This window comes from Rutidosis leptorrhynchoides, chromosome 7 (assembly GCF_046630445.1).
Source record: "Rutidosis leptorrhynchoides isolate AG116_Rl617_1_P2 chromosome 7, CSIRO_AGI_Rlap_v1, whole genome shotgun sequence".
Classification (NCBI taxonomy): Eukaryota; Viridiplantae; Streptophyta; class Magnoliopsida; order Asterales; family Asteraceae; genus Rutidosis; species Rutidosis leptorrhynchoides.
The window spans coordinates 359,423,222-359,449,991 of NC_092339.1; the positions used below are offsets into that span (position 1 = coordinate 359,423,222).

The 26,770-nt window shown below is 37.6% G+C and overlaps 1 pseudogene; it reads left to right on the forward strand.

Moving 5' to 3' along the window:
- The first annotated feature begins 7,911 nt into the window (after positions 1 to 7,911).
- Positions 7,912 to 26,531, forward strand: LOC139860447 (DNA-directed RNA polymerase IV subunit 1-like; annotated as a pseudogene).
- Positions 26,532 to 26,770: the final 239 nt, after the last annotated feature.

A 26,770-nucleotide genomic window follows, 5' to 3' on the forward strand; every position in this document is an offset into this window, starting at 1 on the left:
GGAACACTATTCTAACTTGGTTTTTGTTGTTCTCAGGAGATAAGGACAAGGAAGAAGCTCAGAAATAATAACTGAGCAGTTGCTGGTAATTGGTGAGTGGGTCTATCTACGGATAGAGTTTAAGTAGCATATCATGCTACTGTGGTTGACTCTTTTACCATGCATAGTGTAGGAATTGCCATGATAGAATAATATCGTTTGCCTGATGTTGTATGTGAATTATGTGTACACTGTGTGAATGGCACCAGTCGGGCCTAGGGAGACTGGGGACTCGAGACCGTGCCTAGGAGAGGTTAGAGTCCGTATGAGGTCAACCGTGCCTAGGGGAGGTTGGGTCCATAGGCTACTAATTGTGGAGTATAGTGTGAATGATGCATCCCCTGCATCTGGATAACTATACTGTTAATTGAGTAGCAGGGACTATCGGTAGACTCAGGCCCGATCAGCTGGGAGTCGTGTGCTCGTACAAGCCGCCGATCCTCGTATTGTCTTATTGTATGCTAGTTGATAGTTAGCATGTGTTGTTGTTGGTATATAGCTTGTGTGTGACTTAAGCTATATATGTTAGATAGATTCCATTCACTTAGCGGTGCGCTAATCCCCCACATATTCTCCCCTTGCAGGTTTAGGTACTGCTAGTCGGGAAGGGTGCTATTGCAGAAGACATGTTTGACAACCCAACTCTGATGTGGACTTTTGTATAAATAATGTTTTGTGATAACGTAACACCGTTGTGTAAACTTAAACGTAATGACGTGACTTATATTGTGTTTGTTAATAAAGTCTTCCGCTGTGTATTTAAAAAAAAAAATGGCCGGTGTTACAATTTGGTATCAGAGCTGGGGCCCGCATCGATTTGCACTGCGGGGACGCAGTGTCCCGAAGGGGGGGAGAGTTGTAACAGACTCGTCCCACATCGGTGAGAGAGGAAAACAAAGCACTCCTTATAAGGGTGTGGATACCTCTTCTGGTATGACGCGTTTTGAGGGTGTTTACCCGAGAAGCAAATCCGTGAGGTAGAAGTGCGATCCGGGGTTGTACTCGTGCGCGGGTAGCCCGTCGGTGATCGGCTTGTGTCCAAAGCGGACAATATCATACTACAGGCTGATGGTGATGTTACTTATGGTATCAGAGCATGGTTTGGCAGCAAATACGTGAGCGTACCTTGTTCCCAAACCCTGAGGCAAGTCAAACATGTCTGTGGGAGTGGGGGCTAAGTGAAAATAGGATATACGTGTGTTAGTTGTGATTGAACTAACTGTTATCCACTAAGCTTTTGTGTAAGCTGTTTTGTAGCACAGGTATGGCTGATAGAAACGCAACTGGCCCATCCAACCCCAGAACATTTAGAGCACCAGAAGAGGGTGTTGAGTCTGATGATGATCAGAGTAGTTACATCCTTCAATTAGAAAGTAAGCTAAAAGAGGCTGAGGACAAAATTAATGAGCTTGAATTGGCATGGCATTCTGGAAATGATGATACACCACCTGGATTCCCAACCGCGCAATCCCAAACGATACCTAATGTGCACCAGAACCAGTTTCAGAATCAAATACCTAACCAATATTATATGCCACCGCAAAACACTTTTACTTACCAAAATCCCATGATGATGAACCCGTACCAAATGCAAATGTTCCAACAACCTTACATGCAACCACCCAAAAGATGTACTTATAAGAACTTCCGTGATTGCAAACCCTCTGAGTTTTCTGGAAGTACTGATCCGACTGTAACTCTCAATTGGTTGCGAGAAATTGAAAGGGTATTTGAAGCGTGCCAGTGTGAACCCGAGCTGAAAGTGACATATGCTAGTCGAATGTTGAAAGGTAGGGCTATGATTTGGTGGGATTCCTTGATTTCCAGTATACAGAAAGAACAAGTGAGTATGATCACTTGGGAGCAGTTTCATGGAAAGGTGTGTGAACAGTACTGTAATCCATTTGATATGAACCGAATCAAGACTGAGTTTCTTGAAATGAAGATGACACCTCAAATGACGATCGACGAGGTAGTAGAGAAGTATATGGATAAACTAAGGTTTGTACAACAGTGGGTGCCAGATGAAGCGTCTCGTATACAACATTTTGTTAATATCATTTTGCCAGAGTACCGAACTTTTGTTAGAATGGCTACGTCGTTGTCTCAAGCAGTTGTGATGGCTAAGATGGTAGAAAGTGATGTTCAGGCCGCCAGAAATAGAATGTTTGGTAATGTGCTACAACAAGGTGGGCAAGTATCTGGTCAATCAGGATCTAAATTCAAGAAGTCTAGTGGGTTTAAATCGAAGGGTAAAAGTGGTCAGAGTAGTTCTGGATCTGGATCAGGTAAAGGGAATTGGTGTCACACGTGTCGATCTTCTCACAGTGGTCAGTGTTCTGAGGCTACAAGAAGATGCTTAAAGTGTGGTGTGGTTGGGCATGAGTCTTCAGCATGTCCGTATCCGAATAGTGTGTGTTGGAGTTGTCATAAACCAGGGCATCGTGCAGTTAGTTGTCCGTCGAAAAGTGGTAGTTCCGGGGCAGGGTCAGGGGCGCGTTCAGCATCAGCCGTAGGGTCAACTGCCTCGAGTGGGCAGAAGAGGAAGAACCCTCCAACAGCAGAGGCTAGAGCTTTTCAGATGTCAGTTGAGAATGCTGTGGCAACCGACGAAGTAATCACCGGTATGTTTCTAATCAACTCAATACCTGCTCGTGTATTGTTTGATTGTGGTGCCAATAGGTGTTTTATGTCCCTAGATTTCTATGCTAAGTTGAATTTACCAGCTAATGTGTTACCCAAGCCGGTTAGTGTAGAAGTAGCCGATGGTAAGATCACACCAGTCACAACATATGTGTCTGGGGTTTGTATAGAGATTGAAGGGAAGTCTTTCCCGGTGACTTGTTTAGTGTTACCTATTCCTAGCTTTGATGTAGTATTAGGAATGGATTGGTTGAGCTCGCTTAGGGCTAATATTAAGTGTGATAGGAAAATGATTACCTTTCGTTTGACCGATGGAACCCGTGTTGTGGCCCGAGGGGAGCGGGGCGGGTATAATTTTCCGTTGATAACCATGATGAAAGCGAAAAAGTAGATGGAAAAGGGTTGTGATTCGTTTCTTGCGTATGTGATTGATGCGAAGAAAGAAAAGAGAACAGTGGCCGATATTCCAGTAGTATCAGAATTTCCCGAAGTGTTCCCAGATGAGTTACCAGGTCTGCCGCCGGTAAGGGAAGTCGAATATAAGATTGAGTTGGTTCCTGGAACAACTCCAGTTGCAAAAGCTCCATACCGATTAGCGCCGTCTGAAATCCGTGAAATGATGTCACAGATTCAAGAGTTATTAGATCGTGGATTTATCCGACCGAGTTCTTCACCGTGGGGTGCTCCGGTGTTGTTTGTTAAAAAGAAAGATGGTTCAATGCGTATGTGTATTGATTATCGTGAATTGAACAAAAGAACAGTGAAGAATAAGTATCCGTTACCTCGAATAGACGATTTGTTCGACCAGTTACAGGGTGCTTCATTCTTTTCTAAGATAGACTTACGATCCGGATATCATCAGGTTCGTGTTGCTGAATCAGATATACCGAAAACAGCGTTCAGAACAAGGTATGGTCATTATGAATTTCTTGTCATGCCGTTTGGGTTGACGAATGTGCCAGCAGTCTTCATGGATCTAATGAATAGAGTGTGTCGTCCATTCTTATATAAGTTTGTGATTGTCATTATTGATGATATATTGGTGTATTCGAAAACAGAGAGTGAACATGCTGAACATCTGAGATTGGTTTTGAACTTGTTAAAACGTGAGCAACTATTTGCAAAATTTTCAAAGTGTGAATTTTGGTTACGTGAAGTGCAGTTTTTGGGTCATGTGATTTGTACCGAGGGTATAAAAGTTGATCCGACAAAGATAGAAGCGGTAATGAATTGGAATTCTCCGAGGACTCCGACTGAGATTAAGAGTTTTCTGGGATTGGCTGGTTATTATCGCAAGTTTATCAAAGATTTCTCTAAAATAGCGGGTCCATTGACTAAGTTGACTCGTAAAGATATAGCCTTTCGATGGACTGATGAACAGGAAAAGGCTTTTCAGATATTGAAACAGCTACCGTGTCAAGCACCAGTGTTAGCTTTACCAGAAGGTTCAGATGACTTCGTGGTATACTGTGATGCATCATATGCTGGGTTGGGTTGTGTATTAATGCAAAGAGATAAAGTAATCGCCTACGCCTTACGACAGTTGAAAGTTCATGAGAAGAATTATCCAGTGCACGATCTTGAAATGGCTGCAGTAGTGTTTGCTTTGAAACTGTGGAGACACTATTTGTATGGAACCCATTGTGTTATATGTACAGATCACAAGAGTTTGCAGTATATCTTCTCACAGAAAGAATTGAATATGCGTCAGAGACGATGGCAAGAGTTGATCAAAGATTATGATTGTGAAATTAAATATCATCCGGGTAAGGCAAATGTGGTTGCAGATGCGCTAAGTCGTAAAAAGTCAAGTGAAAATGTGAAATTCCTTCGTTTGAATGTAACTTCAGATTTGATTAACAGCTTAAGAACCGTTCAGGCCTGTGCTTTGGAGGACGAACATATTAAATATGAACAAATGATCAAACGAAAAGTGGACTTAAGTGATGACTCACGTGGACTAAAGACTTTAAACAATCGTGTTTGGGTACCTAAGCTTGGAGATTTGAGGGATTTAATTATGATAGAAGCTCACAAATCCAAATTGACAGTACATCCGGGTAGTAATAAGATGTATCATGATTTGAAAGCAGTGTATTGGTGGCCGACAATGAAAACAGATATCGCTCGATATGTTGAAAAGTGTCATATATGTGCTCAAGTGAAGGCATAACATCAGAAACCTTATGGTTCGCTACGTCAGTTACAGATTCCAGAGTGGAAATGGGAACATATAACGATGGATTTTGTGACCAAACTACCAAGAACTCAGAAACGACACGATATGATTTGGGTAATAGTGGATCGTCTAACTAAAAGTGCTCATTTTCTTGCTACTCATGAAACAGCTTCGTTAAGTGAGTTAGCCGAATTGTATGTTAAAGAAATAGTTAGTCGACATGGCGTGCCATTATCGATCATTTCAGACAGAGATTCCAGATTTGTGTCGAATTTTTGGAACAGTCTTCAACAGAATTTGGGTACACGTGTGAATTTAAGTACAGCTTATCATCCTCAGACAGATGGTCAGAGTGAAAGAACGATACAGACTTTGGAGGATATGTTAAGGGCTTGTGTGTTAGAATACGGTGGTTCGTGGGATACACATTTACCGTTGGTCGAATTCGCGTATAATAATTCATATCATTCGAGTATAGGGATGCCGCCCTATGAAATGTTGTATGGTCGTCGTTGCAGAACTCCGACTTGTTGGTTAGAAGCCGGGGAGAAACAGTTTGCAGGTCCCGTAATTGTTCAAATGACAGCCGAAAAAGTTGCAATTGCGCGAGAAAAGTTGAAAGCCGCTAGAGATAGACAGAAAATGTATGCTGATCCGCGTAGACGTTCGGTAACCTTTAGTGTGGGTGAACGAGTGTATCTGAAAGTTTCGCCGTGGAAAGGGGTTATCAGATTCGGTAAACGCGGTAAGTTAGCACCGAGATTTATTGGTCCATTTCAGATCAGTGAAGTGTTGAATGATCAGACTGTGGTGTTAGATCTTCCGCCAGAGTTAGCCGGAATTCATAATACATTTAACGTGTGTTATCTTCGTAAGTGCAAAGTCGATGATGAAACGCAACTCCTTCCTTTAGAAGATTTAAGGGTCGATTTGAATAAGAAATTGGTGGAAGAGCCGGTCCGTGTAGTTGACCGAAAGGTGACTAAGTTGAGAAATAAAGAGATACCGATGGTATTGATCGAGTGGAAACACAGTTTGGGTTCTAATCTTACGTGGGAAACAGAAGAGTTGATGAGAAACCGCTACCCTCATTTGTTTGACCAAGACCAGATTCCGAGGACGGAATCTCCTTAAGGGGGGTGGATTTGTAACAGACTGAAACCCGGGCTAGTTGTAAGTGGACTATTTTGCCCTTAGGGTTTGTGTAAGTCTTAAGTGCTTTTTATTTAAATTATTTAATTAGTGTTTTATTATATTTGTGTTGTGTCCAGTTTGTGATAAGGGTCCCAGAACAGGTTTGTTTATTTTATTTGGACCTCGTTTGGGTTACCTAATCCTGTACGAAAGATATCTGATAACTGGTAAATACCCGTGTGTTGCACAGTGTGGGAATTAATCCCAAATATGTGACTAGTGTACTGCCTTCTTCTTTCCATTTCTAGAATTTTCCCACACACACCCGTACCTTCATCCCTCCCACCTAACCAAACCCTAATTCTCCATTGTTGATCTTGAGCTCGAATTGGTCTTGAAATCACGTTCTTTACACTCTACTGATTCTTTTAAGGTATGAATCATGAGCTTTCATGATCAATTTAGTGTTAAAATGGTGTTTTTAAGTGTATTTGTTCATAAGCTTGATTTTGTGTCAAAATCCATGGATTTGATGTTGTTATGGTCAAAACTTTATGGGTTTATAGTCTATAACATGTAGTAATTGAGTTGTGGTAAGTTTTGGTGTCGAAAACGAGCTCTAGATCGAGTTTTGGTGAATTTAGCTTGAAGTCCGTAGGTTGTGTTCAGAATCTGCAGATGATGAACACAGTCGGCCGACTGTCGGTCGACAGTCGACCGACTGGCTAGTGAACCGACCGACTGAGTTCGACTTTCGGCCGATTGTGGTGATACCAAATAAGTCGACCGATTGGGAAAGTCAGTCGACCGGTTGTGTCAAAAGTCGACCGACTGTCTATGTCAGTCGACCGATTGAGGAGACAGTCGACCGACTGTGTGTACAGGGCAGAATGTTTTACCAAAGTGCCTTTTTTCTAGCCGTTATGCTGCCCGTTTATATTTTGGTGTTCAGGATGTAAATTTTGAAAGTGCACAAGTGTTAAGCATGAAAATTTTAGCGGACACGTTTTTTTATGAATTTTCTATAATTCGCTGTCAGTGTGTCTAATCTTGATGGGAACACTATTCTAACTTGGTTTTTGTTGTTCTCAGGAGATAAGGACAAGGAAGAAGCTCAGAAATAATAACTGAGCAGTTGCTGGTAATTGGTGAGTGGGTCTATCTACGGATAGAGTTTAAGTAGCATATCATGCTACTGTGGTTGCCTCTTTTACCATGCATAGTGTAGGAATTGCCATGATAGAATAATATCGTTTGCCTGATGTTGTATGTGAATTATGTGTACACTGTGTGAATGGCACCAGTCGGGCCTAGGGAGACTGGGGACTCGAGACCGTGCCTAGGAGAGGTTAGAGTCCGTATGAGGTCAACCGTGCCTAGGGGAGGTTGGGTCCATAGGCTACTAATTGTGGAGTATAGTGTGAATGATGCATCCCCTGCATCTGGATAACTATACTGTTAATTGAGTAGCAGGGACTATCGGTAGACTCAGGCCCGATCAGCTGGGAGTCGTGTGCTCGTACAAGCCGCCGATCCTCGTATTGTCTTATTGTATGCTAGTTGATAGTTAGCATGTGTTGTTGTTGGTATATAGCTTGTGTGTGACTTAAGCTATATCTATTAGATAGATTCCATTCACTTAGCGGTGCGCTAATCCCCCACATATTCTCCCCTTGCAGGTTTAGGTACTGCTAGTCGGGAAGGGTGCTATTGCAGAAGACATGTTTGACAACCCAACTCTGATGTGGACTTTTGTATAAATAATGTTTTGTGATAACGTAACACCGTTGTGTAAACTTAAACGTAATGACGTGACTTATATTGTGTTTGTTAATAAAGTCTTCCGCTGTGTATTTAAAAAAAAATGGCCGGTGTTACAGTCCTCGTGTCTAGAAAACGGAAGTAATATCGAGGAAATGGAGAGTGATGAAGTCGTTATTAGTGTTAAAGAAGGTAAAGAATCTGCAACACAGGATTCTGACTTGTTGGGCTTTGGTTTAGAAAAGGAGAATTTTTTCATATGTAAAGTAGCCGCGAGTTCTAAAGTTATTTTTGATAAAGGTGAGGTTGTAGCGGTTTCAAAAGATGATGGAGGCAAGAAAATATCATATGTTTTTTTGAATAACTCCATAAATTCAAGCAAGAGGATTAATAAAGGGGATTTATGTGTGTCTAAACCGGGAATTGAGAACTCGAGGTCGAGTTCTTTTCAAGAAGAGGAGAATGGTCAAAGGGTTTTAGAGCATAATACTTTGTCAAGAGGTTGTCACAAACTTATTTGGAATGACGATGATGAATTTGTCATTGGTGCGTTTGCATTTGACCAGGGCATATCATTTTATTTGAGTTACACTGTTCACCGAGTCGTCATTGATTGGTTTGTCTTTGATTCGGGTATATCGTTCTATTCGAGTTGGAACTCGAGGGCGAGTTCTTTTCAAGTGGGGAAGACTAATGTGGAACGGATTAACTCGTTGCTTACTTGGAGGCAAAGGAAGTCATAGAATTTATTTATGTTATTTATCTATTGGTTTATACGGAGTATTATTTGTTTACATAATTAGAGTTGGTGTAGGTTTAGAGTCGTAGTCGGTTACGGTGTGTTATCATTTATTTTAAATATACTCCGCATAAGTGTAGCCATCGATCTATCTTCCTCTTATTGAAAATAATAATATTAATTGTTCTAGTTTCTTGCGTACAATTCTAATTACGTGAGTAAATCTATTGATTAAAGCACGTTGGTGTTTTAATATTTGTTGTGAAGAGTGTTTGTCTTCCAACGGGTCCTTTGATCCTTATCAGGGAGGATATTACTGGACTACCAAATATACATAGAATAAATTCTAAATATGGACCTAAACAATAGCTGTGAAATATATGATATTAAATGTGTAGTTGACCATCCATAATTGTTGCTTAACGTGTGGTAGTAGTAAATACTACATCCTTTAATTTATATGTTATACCATTTTTATATATGACTTCTGACATAATGGTTATATTGTTTAGAGATTGGTATGTCTGATCATCACAGATTCATTAAAACCCACACCTTTTTTTTTTTTTTACTACCTTTAACAGATTCATGGCTATGTCTGATCATCACCAGTTTCACAATTACCTTTAACAACAACAATCAATACCCTTCAGGTAACATCTATATATCGATATACATACATATATGTAAAAAGTCTTTTTTTTTTTTTTTTTATAAACCCTGTAATTACAATTTCTCTTTTAATCGTCTAATTAATAATTAATTTCCAATTTGTATGTACAGAGATATATTGAGCAACATGGAAATTGGAAGGTCAAATGTCTACAGCCTTAGTTTTACCATATAGGATTTCTTGTCCATGACCCATGATAAACCATGACCCAGATTGACTCATGATAAACCATGACCCATATAGGATTTCTTAGTTTTACCATACATGATTTCTTGCTGTTAATTTATGTTGACTACATATATCATCTGTATGTATGTTTCAGGATTTAACCAACAGTATTGATTCCGAAGAGTAAGATTCGAATGAGTTTGATAATGTGGAACTTGAAGTGAAGGTGAAAAACCAAAAGCTAAAACTAGAGGTATGGCGAAATGGAGTCAAGGAATTGAGCTTAATGATATAGGTTAGCCTAGATGAAGATTACAGTCAGTTGTGTTTAGTGCTACTCATATTAACGTATGAACAAAACGGATAAAATTATGAATATATAGCAGGTTTATTGTTATTTTGTAAATGTATTGTGTGTGTTTTTTTCAAGGAAAACAAAATTAAAGAGTTTGCAAACCGGTTTTATCTATTAAACAGGTTTCTATTATGTGGATTCGAAACCCCCTCTTTAAAGAAAACCGGATTAGAAGGTTAGCTTTCGGAACCCGTTTTAAAACCGGTCTCAGGTTTAGACACCCCTACCCATACAAACCAGTTTTACAACCGGTTTCGAAACCCCAAAAAACCGGTTTGGAAATCCTGTTTATTGTAGTAGTGATGTAAGGTATTAAATGATTTCAGAGACGACTTAACTTGAAGAATCCAGAACACAAGTTTTGGCTTACCAAGACAGATGACAATGGAAGGCTTCCACCTGCTGTTGTCAAGAAATTATTCTATAAGCGTGAGAATGGTGCTGCCAATAGAAAAGTTTCCCAAGCATGGCTTGTGATTGGTTAACCGTCAGAAAAATCACTTTTGCATCAATCGCAGTTGGTTCAACATAAGTATGACTTTTCAACTCGCATGTAGTAGGAATGAGGTTGACAACAATTCTTGTTTTCATTACAGAATTATAATTTTTATTTTCTATTTTGAAAAAGTAGATGTATATTATTATCTCATTGTAATAATAAAAATATATAATCATGATCACAGTTTTTATTTATAAATTATTTGGTTAGTTGTTAAATCTGAAGACAACTCTTGTTTGTGCCATTGTTTTCGATTTGTAGGCATACAACATCGATATTGTGCAAGATTCTTCCCATCACAAAATTAAAAAAAAAAAAAAAAAAAAAAAAAAAACTAGTCATATGAACACATGAAACCGAAAAGTTAAAACATCAATCAAATTCAATCTACTAGTTAATATTTAATTAATGCATAGTGGTAATATCTGCCCATATGGACACCTGAACCCAATAATATAATGAATTCACATTGTTGGCCAAGTCTAAATATAGTATCTAAAGTGGGCGGTGAAACTATCTACTTCTATAACCAAAATAAATACCTGATATGCCTATACTATTAACAAAAAGATAAACACTTTACTTTATAGGTCATAGGCAAAACAAAAAACAGTCGACTCGGTTATATCGACGTGAGTTGCATAAAAACCACAATTAGTCATCAGTGTAAGCTATCGTTAGCAGAGCTACCGGCAGCAGCAGCAGCAGCAGCAGCAGCTAAAGCTTGGGTATGTGCATCCTGAAAATAAAAAAATAAAAAAATAAGTACTATTATTAGAATACATAATAATAATGCAACAACCATTAGAAGTATCCAAAACCGTTTATAAAGGCATATTGATTTATTAAATGTGTATGCTGAAGGTATTTCGTATGCCCGAGAGACATATTAAATTAATGTGGCTAATATGTTTTGATCCAAGTCGGGTCATACCCAATAACAAGCTTACCGACACCTTATTCGTATTTGATCTTAACGAATGGATCATTGATTAAATACGCAACACTTGAACTTTAAGAAAAATGGTTTTCTGAAAGATTACTTAATGTGTGTATGTAAATTATGGAATAATTTATATAACAAGAGTTTAAATTATTTATGGGTTAAATAATTGATTTTGTTATGTTGCACTTTATAAAGTTTGGTTTTATAAAATGTAAATGTACATAACAAATATATAAATGTGGAAGTATTATGAAGAGTTTTATAAAATAATCTAATTCTTTTATAAAACTTATTTTATAATACTTGAAAGAGAAAGTGGCCTTGGAGTTGAAGTTCTCATGCTTTTGGCTTGGAATCTTTCACCCATGCTTTCTCAATTTCCATATGTATTCATCTTGACTCTTGTAGTAACCAATACATGCAACTTAGACTTCAAAATTCTGCACAAAAACCCCTCAAAAACTGCTGTAAGGCCGTGGCCCTTTTGGAGCAAAAGAGAGGTTCTAATTTGATTTTTGCAAGTTGATTTTCAAGTGTAACTAAATCCTAACCAATTACAAAGGTGTTGGGGTCATTGCTTGTGGGTATTACACACTTGAGGCTTCAAGTTAGAAGCTCATTCATCATCATCTTCTTCATCATTTACTAGCAAGCTTGGAGTAGGTATAATCTCTTTACTTGCTTGTAGTTTGTAAGTATATATCACAACTTGATCCTAATTGGGATTTAACTTTAATTGGTTAAAGTTTAACAAGTCTAAAATTGGTAATTAACATGCTTCCGCTTTCTTAATTCTTAAAATGGTTTGAGTATATTATGAACTTGTTAAATCCCAACAATGGTATCTAGAGCCGAAGTTGTTGAAATATGCTTCGAGATGGTTATTAAACCCACTATAATTTTGCATTCTATGAACATGCATGAAGTAGAATGTAAAATTTTCGGTTTTGGGTGGTTTGTCTTTTGGCCAAAATCACATGTGATTCTGCATTCTGTACTGCCAATCACTTGTGATTCTGCACTGCAAATCACTTGTGATTCTGTATTGCCAATCACTTGTGATTCTGTGTTGCAGATCACTTGTGATTCTGTGTTTCCAATCACTTGTGATTCTGTATTGCCTATCACTTGTGTAGTTAATGTTCACAATCTAAGCCTTGACCTTGTGTTTGGTTGCATGCATGGTTGATTGATATTTATTCATTTGGCATGTAATAATTCATTTGGTTATGTAATTTATTTTATATTTGGTATGTAAAATAGATTAGGTTGTAATTTCATTTTTTAGACAAAATGTATTAGGATATATTTTGTAAAAATGATGAAGAATGATGAAGACTTGAAGAACACATGAAGAAGCATTTGGATGCAAGGTTAAGTGGGAGATTTGAAATCTCCTACTTTGTGTAATTACCCCTTATCCGGTGGCATTTGTTTTCGGCTAAACAAATGTCTACCAATATGGCTTGATTGTGAACATATGATTTTGCATGCGTGGTTGTTTTGTATGATTATGTGGATTGTATGTTTGTATGCTACAAGTTAATCACACAAGTTAACAACAAGCAAAATGGAAATTTAATTGGTTAAATTATACATTAATTAACGACATGCAAAACGTCAATTTAAATGGTTAAATTAAAAATGGCTAAAAGGACATTAATAAACGGTTATTAAGATCATGATTAGGATCATATATATAAAATGGTTTATAGACATGAAATTGGCTTTTCATAATGAACTATACACCAAATGCATGTTGGTGTATGGCAAATATTTTCTTAAACTAGAATTTATGAAAACTTAAAATCCCTTAACTATAACAAGGTAAACAAGTTAAACGCCATCCTTTTGTGGAAACACTTAGACGTATTAGGAAACTCTTGATGAGATAAAGGTCACCTAACCGTCATGAGCGAATTAATATGAATAAGGTACACTTCGCATACATGTGGGATAAAGGTCACCTAACCACTTGTATGTTAAGTCTACATGTTTACACAAGTAGGACGACTTGATTTGGGAATCATGAACTTAGGGTCACCGAAGCATGATGAACAAATAGGCGTTGATGGGATAAATATGCCATGCAAAAGGATTGCATGATCCCATAACTTAGAAGTTGCAAAAGGATTGCAATTGTCACATAAATGACTACCTAGCTAAATCAAATAACGGGATAAAGGTCACCTAACCGAAATTTGATTTACCGTTGGATTCTAAGATTTAATAAAACAATTAAAAATAAAAGGGTATTGTTTATTAAATTTAAAATCGATACTTAAAAGGACTTTGTTAAATTTTGTAGATGGCCGCAAATAACAACAACATGCAAAATGCACCACTTAACCTAAACAACCTATCATTAAGGTCTCTCCTCGAGAAAGACAAACTCAACCATACGAACTTTATGGATTGGTTCCGTAATCTTAGGATTGTCCTCAAACTTGAGGACAAAGCGTATGTGTTGGAGGACCCTATTCCCGACCAACCGGATGAGGAAGATATAGAGGGCATGGCTTATTATGACAAGTATTGCGCCGATTCGATGCAAGTCGCTTGTCTAATGCTTGGGACTATGATACCCGAACTCCAAAAGGATTTCGAACATCATAGTGCATATGACATGATTACGCAATTGAAGGAGATGTTCCTTCAACAAGCACGTGTCGAGCGCTTCGAAACGGTTCGAGCGCTACATGCATGTCGTATGGATGACACCCAATCCGTCTCCTCTTATGTCCTTAAAATGAAGAGCCTTATTGATCGTGCTAACCGTCTTAACCTAAACATATCAAATGAGTTAGCCACCGATCTTATCCTTAATTCCCTATCAAAAAGGTTTGATCAATTTGTAATTAATTACAATATGAATGGGATGGATAAGAGCATAGGTGAGCTTCACGGTATGCTTAGAACGGCGGAAACTAGCATGGGTAAAAGGGCTTTACCCGTGTTAGCAATCGATCAAGGTGGATCCAAAGGTAACACCTCTAAGCCTAAGGTGGCTAAGAGAAAAGGACCCGCCCATCAAGGCAAAGGGAAGGGAAAGATGGTTACCCCAACCATCAACAAGGCTAAGAAGCAAAAGGTAGCCGAGAAGGCAAACCCCAAGGAAGACCCATGTTTCGGTTGCGGTGAGATGGGTCATTGGAAACGAAACTGTCTGGTCTACCTTAAGGAGTTGAAGGACAAGAGGGATGCAGGGCAAACCTCAGGTAATATATATATGGTATATATAGAGCTTAGTATTACTTCTTCTAATACATGGGTATTAGACACTGGATGTGGAACTCATATTTGCAATTCTTTGCAGGGGTTCAAAAGAAGTGATCATAAGGCGGGAACATCAAGTCTCTATATGGGCAATGGTGCAAAGGTGCATGTTAAAGCTCAAGGAGATTTTATTTTGAAGCTTCCAAGCGGATTGGAACTTATTTTAGAAAATGTTTTGTATGCTCCGGATTTGTGTAGAAACATTATTTCTATTTCTCGCTTAAAACAATGTGGTTACGTTGTTAATTTTATTGATGATGATATTCATGTTTCTAATGATAATGTATTCTATTTCAAGGCTTCGCCTTCAAATGGAATTTATGAATTGGTTCATGATGACGCATCATCGAGCTCTATATACCATACTAGCACCAAGAAACTCAAAAGGGATTTGAGTGATTCCTATTTATGGCATTGTCGCCTTGGTCACATAAACAAGAACCGAATACATACACTTCAAAAGAATGGACTTTTGAAATCAAATGAAATGGATTCGTTTGAAGTATGTGAATCTTGTTTACAAGGCAAGATGACTAAAGCACCTTTCAAAGGGACCTATGAAAGGGCTAAAGATTTATTGGGATTAATACATTCGGATGTATGTGGACCCTTTAAACCCATGACTAGGAAAGGTGAAAGATACTTTGTTACTTTCATTGATGACTTTAGTCGTTTCGGATATGTCTACTTATTAAGACACAAGGACGAAACGTTTGAAGCATTCAAAGAATATCAAAACGAAGTACAAAATCAACTCAATAAGACAATTAAGGTGCTACGTACCGATAGAGGAGGTGAATACCTAAGCGATGCCTTCCAAGATCATCTTAGGAGTTGTGGGATTATCTCACAACTTACTCCACCCGGAACACCCCAACTTAATGGAGTTTCCGAAAGGAGGAACCGAACCCTAATGGATATGGTTCGATCTATGATGGCAAGAAGCTCGTTGCCTCTATCATTTTGGGGTTATTGTCTAAGCTCTGCGGCCCGTATTTTAAATATGGCCCCAACCAAGAAGGTGGAACGAACTCCTCATGAGATATGGTTTGGAAAACCTCCTTCTCTTTCATACTTGAAAGTATGGGGATGTGAAGCTTATCCTAAGCGTAATGTAGCAAATAAGCTACATGCTCGATCCACAAAGTGTATCTTCATAGGATATCCCAAAGATGAAATGGGATATTACTTCTATGATCCATCCGAGCAAACCGTATTTGTTGCTCGGAAAGCGGAATTCCTTGAAACCAAGTTCCTTATGGAAGGTGATGGTGAAAGGAAGATAGATCTTGTAGAGGTACAAGATCAAGCCGATGATACACAATTGGTTGGCACTAGTACTCAACATGAGGATGTTGAAAATGATCAAGTGGATGATCAAGGTACACAAGACGTTCGAAGATCTAGTAGGATTAGTAATCCTCCCGAGAGATATGGGTTTCTCGTGGAAGGTTGCTATACGGTTGATTTGGATGAACCGACAAACTACAAAGATGCTTTATCAAGAATTGATAAAGATAAATGGCAGGAAGCCATGAACGCCGAGATGCAATCCATGTATGAAAACCAAGTTTGGGAACTTGTTGTGCAACCTCCTAGCTCCAAGCTAGTTGATTGCAAATGGCTTTTCAAGAAGAAAACCGACATACATGGAAACTTGGATACATACAAAGCTAGACTTGTAGCAAAAGGTTTCACTCAAACTCAAGGGGTTGATTATGATGAAACTTTCTCGCCAGTGGCAATGCTAAAGTCTATTAGGATATTATTTGCCATTGCTGCTCACTATGACTATGAAATATGGCAAATGGATGTCAAAACCGCTTTCCTAAATGGATATCTTGAGGAAGATGTCTATATGGTACAGCCCGAAGGTTTTGTTGATCCGAAAAATCCTAAAAAGGTATGCAAGTTGAAGAAATCAATCTACGGATTGAAACAAGCATCTAGAATGTGGAATCATCGCTTTAATGAAGAGGCAAAGAAATTTGGCTTCATTAAAAATGGTGATGAAGCTTGTGTGTACAAGAAGGCTAGTGGGAGCTCTACAATGTTCCTTGTGTTATATGTGGATGATATATTATTATTTGGGAATGATATTACCACAATGCAAGGAGTCAAAACTTGGCTAAAGAGTTGCTTCTCCATTAAGGATCTTGGAGACGCACAATACATTTTGGGGATAGGGATCTATAGGAATAGATCCAAGAGATTGATAGGTTTAAGTCAAAGTACATACATTGATAAAATCTTGAAAAGGTTCAAGATGGAAAACTCTAAGAAAGGTTTGGTACCTATTCAAAGAGGAACCGTTCTCAATTCATCTCAGTGTCCTACCACGAAAGATGAACAAGAGAGAATGAAGAAAGTCCCATACGCATCTGCTATTGGGTCTATCATGTATGCGATGATATGTACTAGACCGGATGTGTCATGCGCTCTAAGCTTGACAAGTAGATACCAGAATAACCCAGGAAACAGTCATTGGATTGCTGTTAAAAGTATATTGAAATACCTTAGGAGAACTAAGGATATGTTTCTAATATATGGGTCTGGTGAGGAGGAACTCGCCGTAAAAGGTTACGTGGACGCGAGTTTCCAAACTGATCGAGATGACTCTCGATCACAATCCGGTTATGTCTTCATGTTAAATGGTGGTGCGGTCTCTTGGAAGAGTTCGAAACAGGAGGTTGTTGCGTTATCCACTACAGAGTCGGAGTACATTGCCGCCTCACTGGCAGCTCAGGAAGCTGCATGGATGAAGAAATTCATAGACGACTTAGGAGTGGTCCCTTCCATTCAGGACCCTCTTGAGATCTTTTGTGACAACGAGGGTGCGATTGCTCAAATCAAGGAACCTCGTGCTCATCAAAAGACTCGTCACATTGAGCGGAGATTCAACTACATCAGGGATGAGGTTGAAAAGGGAAAGATATGTATTCACAAAGTTCACACAGATCATAATGTTGCGGATCCACTCACGAAGCTTTTACATGGGCCAAAACATGAGGGACATGTTTGTGCGTTAGGGCTTCGATATTCTAGTGATTGGAATTGATCTACTTTATGTATTGTAACGGAACGAATTAGTTCAAACTCATTAATATAATTATGGTATTAATTTAATTATGAGTCATGTTCCAATTTAGCATATTTCATCCATGAATAAACTATTATTCTAAATTCCGTAGTTGATCACATTTGTGGGAACAAGTGTGAGGTTTAGACTATTATGAACTCGGACTGGTATACATTCATAGGTTGAATGTGGGGCAAGGCTGCAACCAAGGTTCATAGATATTTGTGGGAAACAAATATTGGAAGACCCGCTCTCAAGAATTACTGTATAGAACTTTTGTGGTTGATCACATGTAATCTTGAGTAAAGGAGAATATCATTGTATCCTCTGACCTGAGATACATATTGGGTTCTGACATTCACCGAGTATTATGCCTTGATTCTTTCCTTCGCTATTCTGAAACATGGTAGTACATAAGGAAGAACTCAGGTATATTACAAAGTGTATATCTAGGACGTATGTAGTCAAGATGGAATTTGTCCCTCTTATTCGTTGAGAGTCAGATGTCTAAGGCCTGAAAAGTTAAATCTATAAGAGAGTGATCACTCTGTATCTCTTGGATTTAACATGACATCTAGGACGAAAGGAAATAATGAAAGATTCACCTAATCATATTCGAAATGGGAACTCGAAAGGGATGATGTTATTGAATGGCACAAAGTCATAACATATTAGGGGTGATGGACGGTGTGTTAGGCTGTATCCATCACTTGCATTAATTTCTTATGTTTCTCGTGCAAGTGGGAGATTGAAGGTATTTCGTATGCCCGAGAGACATATTAAATTAATGTGGCTAATATGTTTTGATCCAAGTCGGGTCATACCCAATAACAAGCTTACCGACACCTTATTCGTATTTGATCTTAACGAATGGATCATTGATTAAATACGCAACACTTGAACTTTAAGAAAAATGGTTTTCTGAAAGATTACTTAATGTGTGTATGTAAATTATGGAATAATTTATATAACAAGAGTTTAAATTATTTATGGGTTAAATAATTGATTTTGTTATGTTGCACTTTATAAAGTTTGGTTTTATAAAATGTAAATGTACATAACAAATATATAAATGTGGAAGTATTATGAAGAGTTTTATAAAATAATCTAATTCTTTTATAAAACTTATTTTATAATACTTGAAAGAGAAAGTGGCCTTGGAGTTGAAGTTCTCATGCTTTTGGCTTGGAATCTTTCACCCATGCTTTCTCAATTTCCATATGTATTCATCTTGACTCTTGTAGTAACCAATACATGCAACTTAGACTTCAAAATTCTGCACAAAAACCCCTCAAAAACTGCTGTAAGGCCGTGGCCCTTTTGGAGCAAAAGAGAGGTTCTAATTTGATTTTTGCAAGTTGATTTTCAAGTGTAACTAAATCCTAACCAATTACAAAGGTGTTGGGGTCATTGCTTGTGGGTATTACACACTTGAGGCTTCAAGTTAGAAGCTCATTCATCATCATCTTCTTCATCATTTACTAGCAAGCTTGGAGTAGGTATAATCTCTTTACTTGCTTGTAGTTTGTAAGTATATATCACAACTTGATCCTAATTGGGATTTAACTTTAATTGGTTAAAGTTTAACAAGTCTAAAATTGGTAATTAACATGCTTCCGCTTTCTTAATTCTTAAAATGGTTGCTTCCGCTTTCTTAATTCTTAAAATGGTTTGAGTATATTATGAACTTGTTAAATCCCAACATATGCATCCATCAGGGTTATCGAAAACCATTCCCATTTCCTATCAATATATATTTTGACTCTGGAGTAGTCATAAACACAAAGACAAACACAGTGAGCAAATCATCAATTACAGTATATAAAATTAAGTTAATTCTATTTCCATAAAGGATGTAAATTGAAGTAATAATTATAAGTTTGATTACAACTAATTAACTGAATACAGTAATTAACAAAGTCAAGTTGTTTATCATGACCAAATTGGATTGATAGTAAGGTATTGGTGATCAAAGAAGAAAAATTAGAAATAAATAATTGATCTTACCCGCTGTTAGATTTGTATATATTGGTTCTTACTGCAATTAATCAATCCAATCCAATTAAAATTTTAAAGAATTCTATAATACAGTACAGAAAATTCTAGGATTCCTAAAAAAATTGGGAAGTCTTAATATCCTAAAATAGGTCAAATATATTTGTTGACATTTAAAATGACTATATTATGTAATCATCATATCATATTAAATACGTTATGTAACTAACCTATCAGATTCATTATATTTGACTTGTATATCATTTAACATTAAATTATATATATGAGATTACCTTGATATTCTTCAACGTCTCTTCAACGTCTCAGGATGAACACACTAGAGCATACAGAAGACTGATAAGTTTTCGTGGTACACCTAACGAGCTGAGCGCGTGTGTACAAGATTGCATAAAGCTTTCAAAGGTTAGCAACATTAGTGTGTTTGAAGTTTTTAGGAGTGTTTGGATGTGTATTCTCAGTTCTCAAAGTAATATAGTGTTCTAAATTATAAATTTGGCTGATTGGGTAAGTAGACACCTTTTATGTGTCAAAACGGGCGGGTTGGGCTGACCCCGTAAGATTCTTTGTTCACTCCTAAATCCTTTTAATTGTCAAATCGGGCGGGTTGGGTTGACCTGTAAGCCTCTTTGTTCATTCTTCAAATCAGTGTTGTAGAACCCGGAATCGCTCGGCGATTACTCAGTTTTTGCAACTCTGGGAGTACTCGGTGAGTACTCGGTCAAACCTCAGTCAAACTTGGTCAAACCTCGGTCAAAATTCGGGATTACTTGAAAAATTGGTCAAACTATCCCGAGTTCCTGAGTACTCCCTAAAAAGTCCCGACCGAGTTTTACTTTGCCGAGTACTCGGATGTTGACTAACTTTGACCGAGAGTTTTGACCAATTTTGACTGATTTTCCGAGAAATCTGAGTTTTGACCGATTTTTCGAGTAATCCGGAGTTTTGGCCGAGTTTGACCGAGTACTCCGCGAGCTGCAAAAACCGAGTACTCTCCGAGTAATTCCGAGTTCTGCAACTCTAATAATAATCTAAATCTAAATCTAAATCATCATGTTAACCTATAGACGATTTACCAATAATTTGATCAACTGCACATTCAACACTACAGATACGAGCAGAAAAGCCTACGCTTTGTGATCCAGATGCACGGACTAAAATACATTAGAGAAGTTAGTCTCGGAAAACGTACCGATTTTTGTTTCCGTATGGTCTGTGTTGGTGACCAGTACATCAAACTAAACGAAATCGGGGTCCCACACGATATAGCCGAAACAATGCTCGTTTCTGAACATCTAAATTCACTAAATTGGGAACGAATAAATGCGTCTTCGGGTTTAATAATACTACAACGAGGCGAAATATATATAAGACGAAAAGGTGGTTTAGTTCCCCGTTTGATACGGTGATCAATTACGTATCGGGGACATGGTTTATCGATCGTTAAAAAACGGAGACATTGTTTTGAAAAATAGACCGCCTTCGATTTATACTCACTCGCTTATTGCTTTATGGGTCAAAGTTTTGAACATAAAATTGTGTGCTTTCGGTCAACCCGTTAATTTGTGACCCATTACGAGGCGATTTCGACGGTGACAGTTTACACGGTTATATACCGCAATCGTTAGAAAGTCGTGTTGAGCTTGTAACGTTAGAAAAAAAGTTAGTTGATAAAAATCGTTAGACAGTTTACACGGTTATTTCCCGCAGGAAGAGTTTGTTGACTTTAAGTTTGATGTTGGACGATGAGGTGTTTTCAATCGAGCGCAGTTGCAGCAACTTCAAATGTTTTGTCAGCGTCAGCAGATTGAACTGCCAGCTGTAATGAGAAGGGTTAACGATTCGCCAGGTGGCGTGACTTGTTTGTGGACTGGGAGGCAGTTGTTTAGCTTCGTTTTGGATCGAGATTTCGACGCGAATATTTTAAAACATCAGATAAAAAACGGGGAGTTTGTTAGCTCGTTGAATCCGTGTTCGTGCTCACAAGAAAAAAGACGAAAATTTATATGGTTATTTGATAAAAAAAACTTTAAAGGTGATGAATTTCTTGAATCTTTACATTCGGCTCAAGAGTTGTTAATCGAATGGTTATCGATTAGGGGATTTAGCGTCTCGTTATTAGATCTTTACTTATCTAACGACTCGAGAAACAATTTAAACGACGAGGTTAATTTCGGGTTACGTGAAGCCGAAAAACAAGCGAACGGGCAGTTGTTAATGGTGGGCCCACATCGTGATTTTTGACCGGAATGTTGACCGAAAATGCTGACCTGGATTCTGAAAAAATGTGTAACGATCAGAAAACGTCTGCTGCGTTAAGTCGAGCATCGGGGTCCGCGTTTAAGGTAGTGTCTCGTGATATACAACGTCTTGTATATAACTATGCAAGTAAAGAAAATTCGTTTTATTGTATGCTGAGAGCGGGAAGTAAAGGGAACTTGTTAAAATTCGTGCAACATGGTATGTGTGTTGGTTATCAGCATTCGTTAGTTTCGTTATCTTTCGGCTCCAGCGTGAGTTTACCTGTGTTTCGTGGAACGAGCATAAAAGGGTAGATTCGTCATTTTCGTCGGGTGTAGATAGATACGTTCCGTACGGTGTAATAAATACGTCGTTTTTATCGGGTTTGAATCTGTTTGAGTTATTCGTTCATTCGTTAACGAATTGGGATGCTTCGTTCGGTGGCCATGCTGATATTTCCGGGATGTTGATTCGAAAACTTATGTTTTTTATGCGAGATATTTATATTGGTTATGATGGGACTGTTGGAAACTGTTATGGAAATCAGCTTGTTCAGTTTCCGTATGGTTGTGGGGCCCACACAGGTGAAAATAATAAGTCACTTTTGGAGAAAGAAGAGTGTGGGGCCCCCATTGGTTCGTTGGCTGCTCGTGCGATTTCCGAAGCGGCTTATGGTGCACTCGATCAGCCAATCAGTGCTCTTTTGAACTCCCCTCTGTTAAACTTAAAGGTAACATTTTAAAAGTTTGAATATTTATTTAATGACCAAAATACCCTTCAGTATAATTAAGTTTAAAGTTTGTTGAGCAAATGTTGAGGTGGCAAAATGGGTGGGTCTGCTCATAACAGAATACGTTGTTTTAGATTTGTACATATTATCATGGATGATGATACTTGTACCATCTAAATTGATAAATCCACCACATCTATGCATTAAGGACTTGTACAGTACAAGTACGTAATGCACATATATGGCGGATTTAACAATTTGATGGTGAAAGTATCAATTCCCTATTATTATATAGACAAATTAGTGTGTCATATATGATTTAAAAAATTTCAGTACTTCATTTATAATCAATATCTTTCTGTATAAAACACAAATTTGGGAGTATTTTAGCCCGTTCGATCCGTTCACTTGTTAGCTTACACTTTTTACCTGTATAACATGTAAGAAAACACAATCTGAATGACCGACCAATCCATACGTAAATGTATTTCGGTTTCTATAAATCTTACAGACTCTTTGTTTAATTGATACAGAAAGTGCTTGAATGCGGGGTTAGAAAACAGAGCGGGAACAAAACCGCGTCCCTTTTCTTATCTCAAAAACTTAAAAGATTTAACAATGGATTTGAATATGGAGCCATCGACGTGAAGAATCATTTGGAGAAGTTGTTGTTAAAAGATGTTGTTTCACTTGTTAGTTGTTACGAGTACTATATAGTAAGTTACCGTTACCTTTGACTTGTTTGACTTTTTTACGATTGATGTGTTAAGTTACCTTTACCTTTGACATGTTTGACTTTTCTACGATTAATTTGTTGACTATTTTCTATCTCTTTTATGTTGACCAGCTATTCACCACAAATTGGCAAACGACCTCTTAGCCCATGGATTTGCCATTTTTGGATAAGCAACGTAATGCTTAAAATAATACATTTTTCATACAGGCTATTATCATTACTATTTTTATATATAATCGAAATTACTTTTTTTTTCTTCTTTTTTATTTTATTCAGGTTGCTGTTAAGAAGCAACTTAAAGTGCAATCAATCATCAATGCTCTAAAAATGATTTGTACGAACTCGGTTAAACTCAAGAAGTTAAAACTTAGTCTACCAAAACTGCAGATATCATCCAAGTATAACTATTTACTTCTTATAAAGGCGAGTTTACGTGTTTTTTTTTTGTTGCTTTAATTGAATTAAAGTTACAAACTTCTTTTGTGATTTATCATCAGAGGGGACCCTGAAGATAGTGAAATGAACGGGGATTTTTTTTATCGGTGTTCAGATAGCTCAAATAGTTGAAGACACTGACAACTCACTTAATATACTTCAAGATCGTGTGGTGCCATTTCTTCTTGAGACTGTAATAAAAGGTGATTATAAACTCCACAATCACAATAAACTATCATTATGAAATTATGAATTATGATTATGATAAATTGATAATTAACACTAATGTTGTGGCAAAGTTGCAAAAAATCTCTACTAAGGGAGTCTTAGTCGGGACTTTTAGGGAGTACTCTGCAACTCGGCAGTACTCGGACGTTTACCAAGTTTGACTTTGACCGAATTTTGACCTATTTTCCAAGTAATACCAAGTTTTGACCCGTTATCCTAATAATTCCGAGTTCTGACCGAGTTTGACCAAATTTTGACTAAATTTGACCGAGTACTCCTCGAGTTGCAAAAACCGAGTATACTCAAAGAGTAATATCGAGCTATGCAACACTTTTGCTGGCAAAAATGAAAATTAACATTTTTTGTTTTATGAACGTGTTACTTAGAATCTTCGAGTGTCAAGCAAGTGGATTTTGTATGGAAAGATGATCCAAAAACCTGGAAATCATACAAAGAATCTTTGGGTGAACTTTACTTGCGTGTTTTCATGTCTGAAAGCTGCGATCGAAGGAGTTTTTGGAGGATATTGATGAACGATTGTATCCAAATAATGGAGATGATTGACTGGGAACGAAGTTATCCGGATGATGTCCAAGATGTGATTTTAGCACAAGGGATCGATGCTGCAGGAATTTTTTTTTTTTTTTTGTATGTTAAGTTGTTAACGATGTTCTTGTATGGCGAAAATGTTGTATCGTTATAATGTGTTTTGAGTTAATACAGATGCTGAAATCAACGATAGAAGATACTGGAAAAAAGATAATTCCTGAACATTTGGCTCGTACTGCCGACTGTTTATCTGTTAACGGAGAGTTTATTCCATTAAACACTAAAGGACTACCTCTGCAAAGAAAACAAACATCAATTTCTGCACCGTTTACTCAAGCATGCTTTTCTGTAAGTACTTTTTAGCATCACGATAACGAGTTTTCATGAATGTAGCAAGTTATGTGGGCAACGTGTAAAGTTTTTAGAATGGGTTGAATGGGGTCCATTTGGGTTGACCTAGAACACCATTTGTCTATTTATAGTTTATGTTTATTTGTATAAAATTAACAACAGGGTATATGTGATTATTATTACAGAAAGAAACTACATTATATACACTTTCTGCATATCATTCCATTGATATGATTCCCTTTTTAGCCAAAATGAAATGTGTTCACCTGTTCACCTGTTCGACGTGTCTTATATTTACTTGGCAAACGGGTCTGGTTGGGTCGATTTGGGTAACGGATAAAAATGGGTCAGGTTGGGTCGGTTTGGGTAACGGATAAAATGGGTCAGGGTGGGTCGGGTTTGGGTAACAGGTCAAAACGGTTTTGGATTGAAATAGTTCATGGGTCAACGGGTCAGATTCTTTAATGGTCCAAATGGGTCAGGTTGGGTCGGGTTGAGTAACGGGTCAAAACAGGTCATGGGTCTAAACGGGTCAGGTTGGGTCGGACCCAAACGGCCCATCGGTTACAAATGGGTTGAAAATATCACTTGTAGTTGTTTTGTATGTTAATATAGAGACTGATATGTTACAGAATCCATCGGATTGTTTTGTGAAAGCTGCAAAAGCCGAGGCATCTGATAAACTTGAGGGTACAATCGATGCGTTATCATGGGGAAAAGTCCCGGCTCTTGGTACAGGTGGAAGATTTGAAATCTTATTTTCTGCCAAGGTAAACACTATAATTGTAATTATAAGTATTATTAAATTATAATTATAGTTAAGTTAAACACATTAAATCTACATACTTGCAACACTTATTTTGATAATTATATTACGTATATGTTATATTGCAGGAACATGAAATTGATAAACTGACAGATGTATACAGTTTGTTGAGCAAAACTATCGATATGAATGAAGAGAACGTTGAAAACCAAAACACGCGTTGCCAGTATTGCCGTATCCCGATTTTGCTGCTGAAGGGAAAAGCGAATTGTTTAAAATGGTGTTAGAAAGGAAAATATCAGCTGATGATATCAAGCGTTTGTCTAAAGATTTGAAGGGTATACTTTACAAGTAAGTTCTTTTGTATTATTCTCATTATTCTTAGATCACACTATACAACTATTTTGTAAAATTTGTTATTTTTTTATTTGTTATGTTGTAATTCAGGTATGATGTTAACAAGGAAGCCCAGACAATCATCTTTTGGCGTGTAAAGCTTTATGTTTTCACCCTCAAAAGAAGGAGAAAATTGGAGAAGGCGTTTATAGAATGAAGGTAATGTGCATCTTGGTCAAACTCAGTCAAAAGTCGGTCAAAGTCAAACTTGGTCAACAACATCCGAGTACTCCCCGACATTTAGTCATAGATAAATTTCTTCATTTTTCCTATTCCAATTCCACTTTCTAGAATAGCAAACTGTTTTTTGTCTAAAACTAACGATCCCGACAATACAAACACATACTTGGAACATGTTCTTTGGTTTTCCCAGTTTTCATATGAATATTGTCAGTTATTCTACTATTGACATTTAGATTTGTTGCAGGTTGGGCAGAACAAGATGCATGGGAATGCACGATACTTTGTAGTAGAACAAGTAAATGGAAACATCGTAGATTTCTCATATCATAAATGCATATATCACGCCTTGAAATTGGTTGCTCCTAAGGAGGCATCAGTTTATCGTACGAGGTGGTTAAATGGAAGGGATTGATTACCATTAACTGCGTATTTTTGAAAGAAGATGATGTCATTTAAACTGTATTTTCACTTTATTATGTATAATAAATAATAATGATGGGTAGGAAGAGTGTTCTTCAGCTTATTTTCGCTGTTTTCACTGAAATTTGTTTGCCGAGTAGACCCGGACTAGCAAGTCTTAGTTTAGTGGAAGTAGCAACGTGTAACACCCTGAACTCAAACGTACATGTGCAGGCATTTAAACAAGAGGCC